Here is an 18,535-nt window from a genome sequence, read left to right as displayed (position 1 = left end):
GGCCTGGTCCAGGCTTTGGTGAAAGAATGGGGTTGCTTCTTATTCTTGGGGATGGTGGTGGCAGGAAGCAAATGAGACAGAGTACCCTGTGCTTCATGTGGGGTGTGGTGTGCTAGGTGGGCAGGGATGCTTGGGAACCCTGTTTCATAGTCTCCTGGACCTTGTGGCTGCAAATCCATGGATAACAGTTGAATCATTCACCCACTGAGCAACTGGATCTTTCAGAATAAACTCTCCTCCTTCCCAGCACTTCTGGCAAGTTTCTCTGTATCTCTGTAACAGATTGCAAAACTGGTTGTATGCTTCTGTCATCAAGCAGTGGAACCTACTAACCTATCCTTTGAATCAGAGACATCCATGTGCTTTGTCTTGACCAATAGAAAGTCACCTCCTTGCAGCTTCTTCTCAATGTTTTGAGAACCATCCACCACCATGGGACAAACCCAGGACAGCTTAGTGGATGATGAAGGACACATGGTCAGAGACCCCTGTTGCCTCTGTGACAGCCAGCCACCCACCAGTCATATGAGTGAAGCCATCCCCAGGCAGTCCCAGCCAACCATCAGCTGATCATAGACATGCATAGGAACCTTAGCTAAGGCAACTGAGATCAGAAGAACCTTCCAGCTGAACCCAGTTCAAATTGCTGACCTATGGAATGGTGAAAGAAATACATAATCAGTGTTTTGAACCTCTGAGTTTTGGAGTGGTTTGTTACACAGCAGAAGATAACCACTACATGGACCAAGTAAGGGTGGATGCCAAAGCTCAGCCAGTCAAAACAGCCAGCCAATTTTGATTTTGCATCTCTGACATCTAGCCAAGATTTTTCTGTGTAAGGAACACTTTCATTCTATTTTTCTGTCATTTATTGTCATTAATTCTTCAAATATGAGAGTCTTTAGACCCCCTCAAAACCCGAGGACCTGCACCTCTTCCAGCATGGCAGGGAAGGGAGCAGGATGGATGGTTTCAGTATTTTTCAATCTATAATTAGCTGCTTAGGAGAGATGACAGAGATGGGGTGGGGTAAGGAGCTGGAGTTCCGGGACCTACCAGCCTTACCACCCCCCAACATTAATCAGAGCAATTCTAATTTTATTTGTCTATATATGCATTTATTTTGATAATACATTTTTGAGTACTCGTTGTGTTCTAGTTAGATATTTTTTAGAAACTCTGCTTGCCAGACTGTTAACTGGTGAACCTGTTTGTTCACTGACAGAAAGATTCGTCTGCTACAAAACAAGTTTGAAATCCGCTGCTGTGTACAGTATTTTCTCAGAATCCTTTTCAGAAGGTGGAAGCATTTTCCTGGAAAGGTAATTTTGGCAGAGCTCTCTGCATGTGTGCCAGGAGGCTGGCTTGGCTGGAGGAGGGGCAAAGCCTGGCTTTCTTGGGGCTTGGGTGGGGTGGGGAGTGCAGGGGAAAACTTCTGATGGGTGTGATTGGCTCACAGCCACCCCAGGACCCCTTTCCCAAGTCCAAGTCCTGCGCCCCAGCTCCTGGCTCACCCCACGCTGCTTCCTGGCTCAGCTCCTCCTCCCCCCTCGCATCGAGAATATTCCCACTGCCAGTGGGTGCATCCAGAACCAAGCAGGCTTCCCTGACAGCGGCGGGGAGGGGGCGTCATTGACTGCTTCACTTTCCCTTCTGCTCCCTCACATTCTTCCATCTTCCCTCCAAGACCTGGTGCTCAGCAATCTGGCCAGAGAGGAATAGCTACCATCTGGCCTCTTTACCCTCTCTCTTCTCTCATCCTTTGAGTGATGGTCTGTTTTTTTCTCCTGTTACGTCTTGGAGACCCTTTCACATAAGAGGTGGACGCGGGACGAGATTCAGGAGTTGAGGTTCAGGAGACCAGTTCTGTGTTTCTTCAAGTGTGAAAAGAGAGACTTGGCCCCAAGGCTCCTCAAACCAGCCATCTGGAGCCACCTGTGTTGTTTGGCCACAAACCGCACAGCGAGGTGGAGCCTGCTCTCTCTTTGCTGAAGAGGGAGTGAGCAGGAATAGCGAATCACTATGCTGAACACCGAAAACTATCACAGTATTGTAAATCAACTATACTTCAATTAAAAAAAAAAAGATCAGCAAGTGTTAGGCTGTTAAAGACAGAGCAATCCCAAGCAGATTTTGTTTTCTCTACTAAGAAGGACTGCAGAAATACAAACTATATTTTATAGGCTAAATAAACAACAAGGCCTGACTGTATAGCACAGGGAACTATGTTCAGTGTCCTGAGATAAACCACAATGGAAAAGAATATGAAAAAGAATGTATATATATGTATAACTATGTATACATATATCATATATATGCATAACATATGTATATGTACAGCAGAAATTAACAGTATGAATCAACTATATTTCAATAAAAATAAGTCTACAAAAATAAAATAATTGCTACCAAGCTAAAAAAATAAAAGAAAAAAGATTATAGAAGATGTGAAGGAGAGAGGTAAGTTTTCTATTTTGTGATGTCTTGCTTGTGTCCCAAGGATTAGCATTATAGGGATCTAGGAGGACCTGAGATACCAACCCTATAAAACATATTTGAATTCTAAACTTTGTAATTATTTAATGTCTGGACTCCTTCTTCCGAGTTACGCAAGTCTCGCTTGGGCTTCCCTGGCGGTTCAGTGGTAGAGAATCCGCCTGCCAATGCAGGGGACAAGTTCAATCCCTGGTCTGGGAAGATTCCACAAGCCGAGGGCCAAATAAGCCTGTGCACACAACTGGTGAGCCTGTGCTCTAGAGCCTGGGAGTTGCAGCTACTGAAGCCCAAGGAGAGCCTGGGCTCTGCTACAGGAGAAGCTATTGCAGTGAAAGGCCGCACACCACAACTGGAGAAAAGCCCCAGAGCGTCGAAGACCCAGCACAGCCAGAAAAGAAAAAGTCTCTCTTATTTTCCTAGGTACTGTGTCTGCCCTAGGCCAATGCCCCCAGAAGTGCTAAATCAACCTGAAAGTTGGTTGTTGAAGGCTCTAAAGTTTCCACAGGAAATTTCTTTTTCCTCCCGTCCACTATTGTTCCTCTGACTTTTATCTGATCCATGTGCATTCACATACAAGCACATTTATGTTATATGATGGGTTTCCTTGAAGGCTCAGATGGTAAAGAATCTGCCTGCAATGAGAGAGACCTGAGTTCTATCCCTGGGTCAGGAAGATCCCCTGGAGAAGGGAATGGCTACCCACTCCAGTATTCTTGCCTGGAGAATTCCATGGGGTCTCAGAGTCAGACTCGACTGAGTGACTAACACTTCATGTTACATGAGAAAGATTTCTTGAGATTAATTGCTCCTAGTCACTGCATGGATACTCAGAAGATGCTTAACATCTTCAAACAAACACTTGTTGGGAATTTGCTCTGAGACTAGCGCTGTTCTAGATGCTGGGAAGACAACAGTAGGGGGTAAAAGCTTCCAGCACTTACAGAGCCAGTGGGGAGGCAGACAGCACAGACATGGGTCAGGAGTGGGGTGGTTGACAGAATAACGTCTCCCCCAAAGATCTCCACATCCCAATTACCAGAACCTGTGATTATGTTACAGTACATGGCAACTGAGAATTAAGGTAGCAGATGGAATAAAGGTGACTAATTAACTGATTTATTTTTATTTTAAAAAATATATCTATTTTTTGGCTATGGCAAGTCTTAGCTGGGAGTCTTGCAGAATGTGGGCTTCCCTGTAGGTGTAGCACGTGGGCTTACTTGCCCCACTGCATGCGGTAATCTTAGTTCCCTGACCAAGGGTCAAACCTGTGTCCTCTATATTGGAAAGTGGATTCTTAACCACTGGACCACGAGGGGAGCCCCTGACTGATTTATTAATAAAACAGAGAGGTGACCCTAGATTATGCAAGTGGGCCTGATATAATCATAAGGACCTTGACATGTGGAAGGTGTGTGTTAGTTGCTGAGTTGCTCATTGCGACCCCATGGACTGCAGTCTGCCAGGCTCCTCTGTCCATGGAATTCTCCAGGCAAGAATACTGGAGTGGGTTGCCATTTCCTTCTCCAGGGGATCTTCCTGACCCAGGGATCCAACCTGGGTATCCTGCATTGCAGGCAGACTCCTGACCATCTGAGTCACCAAGGAAGCCCCCAAAAGAGGGAAGCAGAAATTCACACTCAGAGAGAGAGCAGGTGTAATGAGAAATTACTGACCAGCCATTACTAACTTGGAAGATGGAAGAGGATCGTTGGCCAAAGAATATAGGAATTCTCTTCAAGTTCAAAAAAGCAAGAAAACAGATTTTACTTTAGAGCCCCCAGGAAAGAACAGGGCCTGCTGACACCTTGGACTTAGCCCAGTGAGATACATTTTGGATTTCTGACCTTCAGAATGGTAACATACTATATTTGTATTGTTTAAGCCACGGAGTATGTGGTGATTTGTTGCAGTGGCCATAGGAAATTAATACAGATCATGTCTCCTTCATTTCAGTTTTCTCTTTCTTTTTCTGCTTGTAAGAGCAAGTGTCCTGGGGTCTTTAGAAATCCTCTTCTTTCCTGTTGAGAGGCTGGTGTTTGCATCACTAAAGGAAACAGGGAGCCAACCTTGCTGTAGCTTCCAGAACCCCCCCCACCCCCAGTCCCCCCAAAACAAAAAATGAATACGCTCTTAAGTGGTTCTTGGAATCTCATTTTCTCTCTCAGTGCCTCAGGCTTCCCCACTTAAGAGCCTTGCCATATGGCAGTGTTTTTCTGGGCTCCTGTGATGCAGACAGCCATTTGACGAAAGTCACCCCACTGAGGATGCTGGAGGCTGGGGTGCGCTCAGAGATCTGATCTAAAAGGTCCTGAATGACCCATAGTTTAACCTGGTGCCTGCAGTCTATGGAGGGGGCATGTAACCTGCTGAGTGGACTGGTGATGGTGTGGTCCCAGCTGAAAACAAGAGAGATTCTTTTCCAAATGCCTTAGCTGTCCCCTCTGCTGTTTGTTTATTCATTAAGACCTTAATGCATTTATTTTATGATGTATAACACACATTCAGATAAGGGTAAAAAAAAAAAAACGCTCACAGCTTCATGAAATATCACAAAACAAACGCTTGTTAAACCATTACCTGGCTAGTAAAAAAGAACATTTCTGACATCCAGAAGCCCTTGTGTGTCCCTTCCCAATAAACTACTTCCTCCTTCTCAAGCATAACCACTATTGTGCCCTCTCATATCTTCTTATTCTTTTATACATTTAAAAAATAACACACATACACTACCTTGTGTAAAAGAGTTAGACAGTGGGAACCGTAAAAAAGGCTGAGTGCTGAAGAATGGGTGCTTTCGAACTGTGATGCTGGAGAAGACTCTTGAGAGTTTCTTGGGCAGCAGGGAGATAAAACCAGTCAATCCTAAAGGAAATCAACCCGGAATATTCATTGAAAGGACTGACGCTGAAGCTGAAACTCCAATATTTTGGCCACCTGATATGAAGAGCCAACTGATTGGAAAAGACCCTGATGCCAAGAAAGATTGGAGGCAGGAGAAGGATGACAAAGGATGAGATGGCTGGATGGCTTCACCGACTCAATAGGCATGAGTTTGCGCAGGCTCCGGGAGATGCTGAAGGACAAGGAAGCCTGGTGTGCTGCAGTCCATGGGGTCGAAAAGAGTCGGACATGACTGAGCAACTGAACAACAAGTGGGAACCTGCTATCAAGCACAGGGGGCTCAGATTGTTGCTCTGAGGTGACCTAGATGGGTGGGATGGGGGTTTGGTTTGGGAGGTGGAAGAGGGAAGGGGTATATGTATACATATAACTGATTCACTTCTTCATACAGCAGAAACGAACACAACATTGTAAAGCATTATACTCCAGTAATAAAGCAAATTAGCTTTTTTTTAAAATTAAAAAATGATGTAAGAATTCAAACAGTATCAAAGCTAAAGATGAATGGTTGATCACAATAAGCATTTCTTATTAGTAATGATTCTCTCAATTAAAATTATTATGAAGTAAAACATAATAGTGTGCATAATAATATAAGGAGTAGCTGGTGCCCAACACACGGCCTAAGAAATAAAGCATCATTGATATGATCAAAACCTCATGTGTTCCTTTCTCTGATCCATCCCTCCCCCGCCCCAAGTGTGGTATATGTTTATTAACTCCATGCGTTTTGCCATATTTTTTCTAACTATGTTTGTGTACCTAAATAATATATTATTTTGTTTTTCACATTTTCACACCACATCAGACTGTGCACACTCTCTTTTGCTCAACGCTATTTGTGAGTTTCACTCAGCTTGATGGTTCATCCCAGGTGGCCCTAGTGGTCAAGAATCCACCTGCCAGTCCACGAGATGTAAGAGGCACAGGTTTGATCCCTGGGTTGGGAAGATCCGCTGGAAGAGGAAATGGCAACCCATCCCAATATTCTTGCCTGGAGAACTCCATGAGCAGAGGAGCCTGGTGGGCTACAGTCCTTGGGGCTGCAAAGAGTCAGACACGACTGAGAGACTGAGCTCACCCAGGCTGATACACGGAGTTCATGTTTATCCGTGTTGTCTTCAGTCTGGTTAGATGTTTCAAAAAGAATAAGAAGGTCTGTCCCATCTCTGCCTTCTCCCCATTCCCTGACCTCAGAGGTAAAGACAGATTGGGGTTTGGTATTTATAATGCCCTCAGCTATCTCTTCCAAAGTATATATCTATGTGCACATACATACAGGAAAGTGAAAGTATTACTTGCTCAGTCATTTCTGACTCTTTGTGTTCCTATGGACTGTAGCCTGCCAGGCTCCTCTGTCCATGGAATACTTCAGGCAAGGATACTGGAGTGGGTAGCCTTTCCCTTCTCCAGGGGATCTTCCTGACCCAGGGATCGAACCTGTGTCTGCTGCATTGAAAGGTGGGTTCTTTACCACTGAGCCATCAGGGAAGCCCCATGCAGAATTTTAAACAGTTACTTACAAACATTGGATCCTCAGAGAAGATATGAGCCCAAGCTCAGGAGTTGAATGCCAGCTCCCTCACTTAACAGCTCTGTGACTTTAGGCAAGATATTTCATCTCCCCACATTTTATTTTACTCATCTATAAAATGTATTAATAAAAATAGCCATGGCCAAGTGTTGGTGAAAGGATTCAATAAGATGATATATGTAAAGTGCTTATTGTACTTTCTGGCCTGTAGCAAGTGCTTCAGTAAATGTTCGCTATTATCATTACATGTTGTTCCGTAATGTGCTTTTCCCTTTTAATAATTTATCATGCCATCTTTCTGTGTCTGTAAATATGTGTGCTCAGTCGCTAAGTCACGTCCAACTCTTTGCAACCCTATGGACTATAGCATGCCAGGCTTCTCTGTCCATGGGATTCTCCAGGCAAGAATACTGGAGTGGGTCGCCATTTCCTTCTCCAGGGGCTCTTCCAGACCCAGGGACTAAACCTGCATCTCCTGCATTGGCATGCAAGTTCTTTACCTCTGAGCCACCAGGGAAGCTCTGTCTGTAACTATAGGACTGTCCCTGGTGGCTCAGAGGTTAAAGTGTCTGCCTACAATGTGGGAGACCTGGGTTCGATCCCTGGGTTGGGAAGATCCCCTGGAGAAGGAAATGACAACCCACTCCAGTATTCTTGCCTGGAGAATCCCATGGATGGAGAAGCCTGGTGGGCTACAGTCCACAGGGTCGCAAAGAGTCGGACATGACTGAGCGACTTCACACACACACAGTAACATGAAATCACACACATGTATGTACACAGGTACATGCACACGCAAACACACAATACCTATTCACAAACCAGAGGACTGGTATGGAAACTCACCATCATGATCAATGTCAACTTACTTTATTGGTCATTTTGAGCACTCCTGCTTTTTTATCCTGTAACTAGAGGGCTTGGCAGGTTGGAATATTTGTCATACATGTCAGGAGTTCTTAGCCAGAGATGGCAACCCTATTCCCTACAGGTCTATGAATAGAATATAAACGATCAGTCAGTTTGGAATGAAAAAAACTTTTTTTTGCTGATCTCTCACTAATTTTTAATATTTCTTTGGTTATGATTGTAGGCCACAAACCACAAACCACAGTGGAATTAACACTTCCTGTGACTTGGTTGCCATTGGGAGCCATAGCTATTTTCATATCTCATTATAATTGTTGTAGAATCTTCAAATATCCTTTAGGCTCATTGCTTCTTTGAAATTACAATAGTTGTTAAGCCTACTGTTAGACTTTTTTTCCTTAATATGCTAATAAAGAACAATGCTTATTGCATATATATTGCTATATCACGTTTGTTTTAATATTTCTATAACTATATTTCAATGTAATTTGTTTCTCTTGGAATTCAATGTATTCTGTTTTATCCACTTAAAATTATTGCACTGAGAAGGTCTATATGCTTCACCAAATTGCTGAAGTGATTCATACCACTAAGGAGATTAAGAGCCCCCTTGGGTTTTCTGACCAAGGTCTGTCAGTGTAGTTAGTATTTGCCATACTTTTCGGCTGCTCAGTATCTGAGGTCCTAATATTTGGGGGAACCTTCCAAATGATGAGGCACCTCTGCCTCCTTGTACAGAGACTGCAAATGGTAGGCTCCTGTTCTCTAGGTTTCCATGCAACTGGGACGCAGACCCACCCTTTGTGTGCATGCATGTATGCTAAGTTGGTTCAGTCATGTCCAACTCTGTGACCCATGGACCATAGCCCGCCAGGCTCCTCTGTCCATGGATTCTCCAGGCAAGAATACTAGAGTGGGCTGCCATTTCCTCCTTCAGGGGCTCTTCCTGACCCAGGGATCGAACCCATGACTCCTGCAGCTCCTGTATCGGCAGGCAGATTCTTTACCGCTGAGCCACGTGGGAAGCCCCTGTATAGCGAAAGTGAAGGGTGGCATTTCTGATATTAGATTGTGAAAGGTTGTGGCTTCCATCTTGACATTCTTTCACTTGCTTTTGGATCATCCGCTGGCAGGAAAGCCAGTTTCCGTGCTGTGAGCAGTCTTCTGGAGCAGCCCACATGGTGAGACTGTTGCCAGACAAAACCCTGGCCTTCTCTGTCCACCGAAGCCAAATGAAAAATATGAAGACAGAGTTAGGAGGAAATAGAAAGGCACTTTAATTCTCAGCTGGCGGAGAGGGGAAGATAGTAGGCTCGCGCCTCAAGAACTGTGCCCCCACCTACCACCACCCTTGAGGAGTGTATGGGCTTATATAAAGCACGGGCTTGCAGTCAGGAGTGGGTGGTGGGGAACAAAGGTGGTAGGATCTTGATTTCTTCTTCTTGTGTTGTTTCAAAGACAGTCATAAAATGGTGCCAGTGACCCAGTGATTGAGTCTGGCAGTTCCATACAGCCTTCTTTCTGATGTGTAACTACAAGGGGAAGGGTGTTGTAGGGGTAAACATCAGATAGGGGATGTATTTAGCATTGAGTCAAAGAAAAAAATGTGAATTATAGCTCCTGCAGAGTGAGGGGGCAGAAGAGCAAAGTTACAGACACGTAGAGTAGGAGCAGTTAAAGTGAAAAACTAGGAATGTTCAGACCCACTCACTGTTCTTTATCTTCTTCATTCTCAGGAAAGGGGAAGAGAAAAACTCACTCCTCTTTCTTCCTTTTCACTGAAACAAGACTACAATGCCTCTGGCCAAAAGTCAGTGAAACACTGAGGCCTGCCAATGAACATGTGAGTGAGCTTAGAAGTGGATTTTCCACCCAAATCGAGTCTTGTGATGATTGTAGCCTTGGCTGACAGCTTTACTGCTATCTAGTAAGAAACCCTGAGGCAGAACCACCCAGCTAAGCTGCTCCTAAACCCCAGACCCTTAGAATATGTGTGAGATAACATGTTTGTGATTTTAATCTATCAGACTTCTTTGAAGGGAGAAATAGTTTGTTTCACAGTAATAGATAACTAAGACACAAGATTAAATAAAATGTTCTTGCTAGTTAGTATATGTAGCTCAGTAGATAGAAAGCATGTTACAAGGACTAAGGCAACATGGTGAATCTTTCCTATATAATGCAGCTAGTAGACTATGTAATATATAAATGGATAATAGCCATCATATGTAAAGAGATTCTATTAATCATTGTGATAAAGACCAATTACCCAGGAGAAAAATGAGTGTGTGACCATGGGTAAATCATGAAATCAGTTTCCCAACTTACAAAACTTTGACAGTCAAGTGTTTCTTTTACAGATTGGTTGAAGTCATGCCTGGCATGGAGTAAGTAATAAGTAAGCTTACCTAAAACAGATAAATTTCCATAGAGAAATATGGCATGGTCTCACTTATATGTAGGATCAAAAAATAGGCAAGCTCAGAAGTAAAGTAGAATGGGGGTAATCAGGGTGGGGGTGGAGGATGTGAAGTAAATGGGGAGATGTTGGTCAAAGGGTACACATTTTCAGTTATGTAGGATGGATATATTCTAGAGATATAATCTCAGGGACTTCTCTGGTGATCCAGTGGTTAGGACTGCATGCTTCCTCTGCAGGGGGCAAGAGTTTGATTCCTGGTCAGGGAGATCTCCAAAGCCTTACAGGGCAGCCAAGAAAAAAATTAAAAAGAGATGTAATCTCACAGCATGGTGACCATGGTTAACAATACCATATTGAATTCTTGAGCTTTGCAAAGAGAATAAATCTTAAAACTTTTGCTTGAGCTCAAGCCTGAGCGTGAGGCACACACTCTTGGTAACTATTAGAAGTCAATGGCACCCCACTCCAGTACTTTTGCCTGGAAAATCCCATGGATGGAGGAGCCCGGTAGGCTGCAGTCCATGGGGTCACTAAGAGTCGGATACGACTGAGCGACTTCACATTCACTTTTCACTTTCATGCATTGGAGAAGGAAATGGCAACCCACTCCAGTGTTCTTGGCTGGAGAATCCCAGGGACGGGGGAGCCTGGTGGGCTGCCGTCTGTGGGGTTGCACAGAGTCGGACACGACTGAAGCGACAGTAGTAGTAGTAGTAGTAAAGAGTATGTTAATTAGCTTGAATGTGATGTATATGTTACAAGATGTGTATGTATATATCCACAGTACAGCTAATGTACCCTTTAGGGCTGCTGTGTGCCATGCATAGTCGCTTAGTTGTGTCTGACTTTTTGTGACCACATGGACTGTAGCCTGCCAGGCTCCTCTGTCCATGGGGATTCTCCAGGCAAGAACACTGAAGTGGATTGCCATGCCCTCTTCCAGGGGATCTTCCCAACCCAGGGATCAAACCCAGGTCTCCCACATTGTGGGCAGATTGTTGACCATCTGAGCCACCTGGAAAGGGTTAGGGGCACCCAATCCCTGCCCAGTAGAAAATCTACATTTGAGTTTGGGATTTGTTTTGGATTTAAAGCTGTTCAGTCGTGTCTGACTCTTTGGGACCCCATGGATTGTAGCCTACCAGTCTCCTCCCTCCATGGGATTCTCCAGGCAAGAGTACTGGAGTGGGTTGCAGTTTCCTTCTCCAGGGGATCTTCCCAACCCAGGGATCAAACCCGGGTCTCCCGCATTCCAGGCAGATGCTTTAACCTCTGAGCCACCAGGGAAGCCCATTTAACTTTAGACTGTCCCAAAAACTTACCTACTAACAGCCTATTATTGACTGGAAGCTTTACCAATAACATAAATTGTTGATTAACACATATTTTATATGATTTATATATTATATACTCTGTGTGTGTGTGTGTGTGTGTGTGTGTGTGTGTTAGTGTTAGTTGCTCAGTCGTGTCCGACTGTTTGCAACCCAATGGGTGCCTCTGTCCATGGAATTCTCCAGGCAAGAATACTGGAGTGGGTTGCCCTTTCTTTCTCCAGGGAATATTCCTGACCCAGGAATCGAACCTGGGTCTTCTGCACTGCAGACAGGTTCTTTACCATCTGAGCCACCAGGGAAGCCCAGTATATACAGTATTCCTACAATAACACAAGCTAGAGAAAATAAAATATTAAGAAAATCATAAGGAAAAGAAAATATATGCACAGTACTATAGTATATTTGTTGATACTGTAAGTTTACACCATCTGTTTACAAAATGAATTGTCAAAGCTATGGTCTTTTCAGTAGTTATGTACAGTTGTGAGAGCTGGACCACAAAGAAGGCAGAGCGCTGAAGAATCGATGCTTTCAAACGGTGGTGCTGGAGAAGACTGTTGAGAGTTTCTTGGACAGCAAGGAGATTAAACCAGTCAGTCTTAAAAGAAATCAACACTGAATACTCATTGGAAGGAGTGATGCTGAAGCTGAAGCTCCAATACTTTGGTCTCCTTATATGAACAGCTGACTCATCGGATAGGACCCTGATGCTGGGAAAGATTGAAGGGAGGAGAAGAGTATGACAGAGGATGAGACAGCTGAATGGCATCATCGATGCAATGGACATGAATTTGGGCAAACTCCAGGTGATGGTGAGGGACAGGGAGGCCTGGCATGCTGTAGTCCATGGGGTCGCGAAGAGTAGGACATGACTGGGCAACTGAACGACAGCAACCTACAACACAGTCTTATATGATACAAAACATGGTATATGTTATATGTACTACTATTATGACCACAATCTTGGCTTTCTCTGTCCACCGAAGTCAAATAAAAAAGTACAGAGACAGTTTGGAGAAAATAGAGAACTGGCTTTGATCCTTAGCTGGTGGAGTGGAAGAACACTGCAGACTCATGCCACGAGAACTGTGCCCCCCTTCCATGGTGAGTCTATGGGTTTAACTAACAGGAAGGCTCACAGTCAGGGGCAGATGATGGAAAACAAAGATGGAAGGCTCTTGTATTCTTCCTCTTACATTGTTTCAAAAACAGTCATAGGTTGCCATCAGGTAGCCTGGATATTGGGTCTCGTAGTCCCATAGCCCAATAGTTGGATCCATTGTCTTTTGTGTATTTTACTGAGGCCTTGTTTCTGTAATGCAAAAAGAGAAGAGCTACAAGGGCTGGTCTGCGAAGCCAGACAAAGAATGCAATTAGTATAGAGTCAAAGGATAATATGGGCTTCTCTGGTGGCTCAAATGGTAAAGCATCTGCCTGCAATGTGGGAGACCTGAGTTCAATTCCTGGGTCAGGGAAGATCCCTGGAGATCCCCTTGAGAAGGGAATGTCTCCCTACTTCAGTATTTTTGTCTGGAGAATTCAGGCAAAAATGGACAGAGGAGCCTGGCAAGCTACAGTCAGACATGCAAAGAGTCAGGCATGACTGAGCCTCTAGGAGACAGAGAGAGAGAGGGAAAAGATAATAGGTGAAAAATGTCGTTCATGCAGAGTTAGGGGGAAGAAAAGCAAATGTTGTTACTGACTATAGATTAGGAACAGTTAGAGCAAAAACTAGGAGTGATCAGGCCTGCTCACTGTTATCTTCTTTGTTCCCAGGAAAGAAAACAAAAACTCATTCCTCTTTTTTCCTTTTCACTGAAACATTTTATCCTTTTCATTGCAACACTAACAATAAACTTCAAACATAAAAAGGTAATATGAAGAAGAAATTCATATTTATTTACAGGTGTAATAACTCATGCATTGATAACAAAGAAGCAGCAGTGTAAGCCTAGTGTAAATTGATCGTGCCATGTATGGTATGTGTTTGTGTGCATAAGTTTTAATAAATTTTGACTTTTATAATAGCTTTGTATATATTTTGTGGTAGTGATAAATAGACTAGCATGCATTCATAATATACCTAACTTTTTCTTAAAATTTTTCAATATATCTAGGCTACACGTTTTGTCTGCAAGTTTAAAAAAAACTGTCACAAATCTCCAAAAATTTTTCCAATATTTTTATTGAAAAGAACTCAAGTAGAAGTGGACCTGTGCAGTTCAAACCCCTGTTGTTCAAGGGTCAATTGTATATGTAAAAACATCAAGTTGAAAAAACATCAAGTTGTAGATTTTAAATATATACAATTTAAAAAGATATCTCAATAAAGTTGTTTAAAAGAGATTGAACTGACCCATTGAAAAGGAAAGAAAAAAACAAATACTCAGTAAAATAATTATAAAATGGCCAGTTAGTTTATGAAAAGATGCTTTACTTCAGTAAAGAGCAGAGAAATGTTAAGTCCAACTACTTGTGCTTAGAACAGTGTCTGGCACATCATTAATACTCAATAAATATTCCTTGAATGAATAAGACCTGGAAGATGGAAGGAAGAGTGTAGAGAGTGTGCAGCTGCCGTCAAAGATGACAGGCAGTGGGGAGGGCTAGGTCAATGTCACAAGGAAGGAACAGGTCTGACTTGTTTGAGGACAGGTGGAAATGCTGTGTGGTTGGAGCAAAATGAACAAGAGGAGCCTGGGTAGCCCTGGGGGATGCGAACAGACTCGTCAGCCATAGTAAAGACTTTGGCTTTTACTGTGGGCCAAGTGAAGAGCTAGTGGTGGGTTTTGAGCAGAGAAGGGACATCTTCTGACTTATTCTGGCTGCTGTCCTCTGAATTGCCTGATGGGCCAAATGGAGAACTCAAGCCAGGTGGTCAGCAGTGGAGATGGTCAGATTTTTTTAAAACAGCATACATTTATTGGGTTTCCCAGGTGGCTCAGTGGTAAAGAATCTCCCTGCCAGTGCAGGAGACGCAGGAGATATGGATTCGATCCCTGGGTCGGAAAGATCCTCTGGAGGAGGAAATGGCAACCCACTCCAGTATTCTTGTCTAGGAAATTCCATGGAGAGAGGAGCCTGGTGGGCTATAGCACATGGGATTGGGGAGTTGAACATGACTTAGAGAGTGGCACGCACAAGCTTGCATACATTTCTTATCTCACTTTGAAATGATCACATGGATTTTCTTCTTTGGTCTGTTAATATGCTGGCTTATACAGAATGATTTTTTAAAGAATATCTACTTGAGTTTTTATTTATTTGGCTGTACCAGGTCTTAGTTGTGGCATGTAGGATCTTTGACATTCATTGTGGCATGCGAGATCTTTAGTTGTGGCGTATGAATTCTTGGTTGCAGCACATGTGATCTAGTTCCCTGACCAGGGATTGAACCCAGGCCTCCTGCATCAGAACACAGGGTCTTAGCCACTGTACCACCAGGGAAGTCCCTTCTAGGATATGAATAGTCAGATTTGAGATGTGTTTGCAGTTAGAACCAGGGCCAGCATCATGGCCTGTGATCTGTGGTGTCACACAGGATCCCTCACTCAGAAGGCTCCCTGCTTGGTTTCATGCTCTGCTCATCATCTTGGAATTCTTAATAATCTTTGGATGAGGCCCTCCATTTTCATTTGATCCCCAGCCCCACAAATTATGGACCTGGTCCTGGATAGAACTGGTAGTGTTATGCCCAAGTCGTGAAATCTCCCAATGACCACCAGGGAGCCGATATCCGATGCAAAAGCAAGAGTTTTTATTACCAAGCTTGAGCTGGGGCTCCCACTGATACTGACGCAGCAGCTATAGGGAGGAGCCCTGAGCTCTGGGTTACATTGCTTATATAGGGTATTCTCACGTGAAAAATTCGAAAAATGGGAGTCTCCGGGTCTGATTGGTCACCTTCTGGTGAAGGGTTAGGTGTTGAGTTCTGATTGGTTCTCGTTTCCCGGGCTGGCCACAGGTGCTGATTGGTTCCCATTTCCCCAGCTTGATTCGAATTTCTGGGCTGGCCAAGGGTTCTGATTGGTTTGCAGGTGGTGGGGTGAGGTCAGGGAATTTCCAAAGGCTCTTTTCCCGGAACCTTACAAAATGGAGTAGCTTAGATTCTTCAGTAGGATTTGTCAACAGACTGGATGTGTGGTTTGAGAGAAGGAGAGTTGTTAGAGACAATGCAAAAGTCTTGGTCTCAACAACTGAAGCTGGAGTTGATGTTGAGTGAGATGGGGAAACTGCAGGATTGCTGAGATTAACAGAAAGTGGGGGTTGCAGAGAGAACTTTCTAGGACATGCTGTCACTTGTGAACTATTCCAGGGTCCTCTTTGGGGAGAGTTTTCTCCCCTCAGATTTCCAGCAGGGCCATGTCCCCATCCAAAGATGACTTTAGCCTGACTAGCAGAACAGTCACACCAATAGCAGCTGTGTCCTCCTTGGGGACAATTGGTCTGACCCCAGAGGGACTGTGCATGTCACTGACTTATTTTTAGAATTTCTCATTTCTCCTCAATGGCAACTGAAATGAAAAATCCCGAGGCTGGATGTGAATGGCTGAATAAAAACCTTTAATTAAGAGTTAAAGACTTTAATCTGCCTCTAACTCGGTTTTATTCCTAAATCCTACAATTCTGAAAAGAAAAAGCAATTGAGAGAACAAAAATGCCATCTAATACAAAGCCGCGAACGTGTTAAGCCAAAACAATTGTGGTCTCCAGGGCAATTAAACTCTCCACTTTTCAGATCTGGCAAGAAAAAATGTTTTTGTTTTTTTTTTTTCCTCCCAGTCTGAGCTGCACATTTTTCTCCAAGTGCTCCAGTTGTGCTGACTCAGCAGGAAATACATTCCTTCTCTTCCCCCTACACACCCCGCTCAGACCTCTGCCTGGTCTACCTGTGTCTTCCTCTGCCCTCTTCCTCCCAGGTAACCTAGATGAGCCATGGAACTAAAATGAAGCTTTATTTTACTTCTTTTTTGGCCACTGAAGAAATGGTGGGGAAAAGTGCTCACACTTCTTTTTTAAAGATGCATATTTCGCACAATGTGTCAGAAGAAGGAAGGCAGCGAGGAAGGAGGAGGTGCCAACGGCTGACATGATTGAGAGGGAGAGAAAGCCCTGTGTTGCTCAGATGTAAATAATTTAAGGTTTGGAAGTGCTCACCTTTGGACCCAATGAAGCTGTTGGGAACTTGTGCAGTGGGGGGGAAGAAAATTGCTGAGACAGGAGGGAGAGAAGTGAGCTTACTGGCCTGGACTTGATTGATTCAGCCAGAGGAGCAGCTAATGAGCCCTGGTGGTTGAAATCAGCCAGTGCAGGAGAAGATTCCATGAGGACTGAGCCCTCGGGGGTGGAGGGGGGTGGGTGGGGCGGGGATGCTGTGGATCAGGAGCCCCCTTTCATCACGTGGGCTGAGAATTCTCATTGCTACCAAAAAGATGGCAGAGGCAGATGACTTACCAAGGCAAAAGAGAAGGGAAAAACATAGTAATAAGTAATATTAATATAGTTCTTACCACATCCTAGGTAATTTTCTAGATTGGTAGTTGGCAAATGTTTTCTATAAAGGGCCAGGCAGTAGATATTTTAGGCTTTGTGCCCATATGGTCTCTGTAGGAACTGCAACTACTTAACTGGGTTCTGGTAGGATAAAAATAACCAAGGACAGTATGTAAATGAATGGGTGTGGCTGAGTGCCAATAAAACTTTATTTCTGGACACTGAAATTCAAATTTCATTTTTCGTGTGTCATGAAATCTTCTCATTTCCCCCAAGTCTTTAAAAATACAGAACATATTCTTAGCTTGCTGGCAATGCAAGAACAGGTGTCAGGCTGTCTTTGGCCCTTGGGTGATTGTTTCCTGGCCCCTATTCTAGATATTTTGTGTGTGTTAGCTCTTTTATCCTCCAAACCCTGTAATAGTAACTTTGACACAGGAGCAAGAGCAGAGAGAAAAAGTCATTGTCAATAGTCCCTCTTATGGGTTGAATTGTGCCTCCACCCAGTTCATATGTTGAAGTCCCAGTATCCAGGACCACAGAATGTGATGCTCTTTGGAAATAGGGATTTTGCAGATACAATTATTATGAGGTTATTAGAGTGGATTCTGATTCAATATGACTGGTATCCTTATAAGAGGAAGAAATTTAGACCTCGAGATACATGCAGGGAGATCTCCATATGAAGATGAAGGCAGAGATGAAGGTGATGTTTCAATTAGCCAAGGAATGCCAAAGATTGCCAGAATATCACTAGAAACCGTGGAATATGTGGAACCGATTTCTCTGCTACAGCCCCTAGAAGGGACCAATTTGTCCGTCACATGTTGATTTTAAAACTTAAGAACTGTGAGATGATAATTTCTCAGTAACTCAGTTGTGCCCTATTCTTTGTGGACTGTAGCCCACCAGGCTCCTCTGTCCTTGGAATTTTCCAGGCAAGAATCCTGGAGTGGGTTGCCATTTCCTACTCCAGGGGATCTTCCAGACCCAGGGATTGAACTCACATCTCTCGTATCTCCTGCATTGGCAGGTGGGTTCTTTACCACTAGTGCCACCTGGGAATCCCAATTTCTGTTTAATCAACCTTATTTGTGTACTTTGTTGTAGCTGCCCTGGCAGACAAATGCAGTTATGCAGCCAGTAAATGGCGTAGCAGAGGTTGAAAGACAGTTTGATTTCAGAGGCTGGGTACTTAAATGTTGTGCTATTCATTCTGATCTTAACTTTATAGTAAAAGTTAAGAGTGTCCTTAGAGCCTGACAGAACCAGATACAATTTCTGACTAAAATTTCTGTACGCTGTGTGTCTTTGGGCAAGTTCCTCAACCTTTCTGAGACTTGCTTCCCACTTGTATAAAGTGTGGATTACAAGATAGCCATATAAGGATGTGAGAAGGTGAAGATGATATACAAATAAAAGAGGATCTATAATACAAGAAAAAAAGAAGCCCATGGCACACAGGAAATGTTCAATGGCTGC

The sequence above is a fragment of the Ovis canadensis genome, chromosome 24 (assembly GCF_042477335.2).
Source record: "Ovis canadensis isolate MfBH-ARS-UI-01 breed Bighorn chromosome 24, ARS-UI_OviCan_v2, whole genome shotgun sequence".
Classification (NCBI taxonomy): domain Eukaryota; kingdom Metazoa; phylum Chordata; class Mammalia; order Artiodactyla; family Bovidae; genus Ovis; species Ovis canadensis.
The sequence above is the reverse complement of the archived record's forward strand: the minus strand, read 5'-3'. Positions refer to the sequence as shown.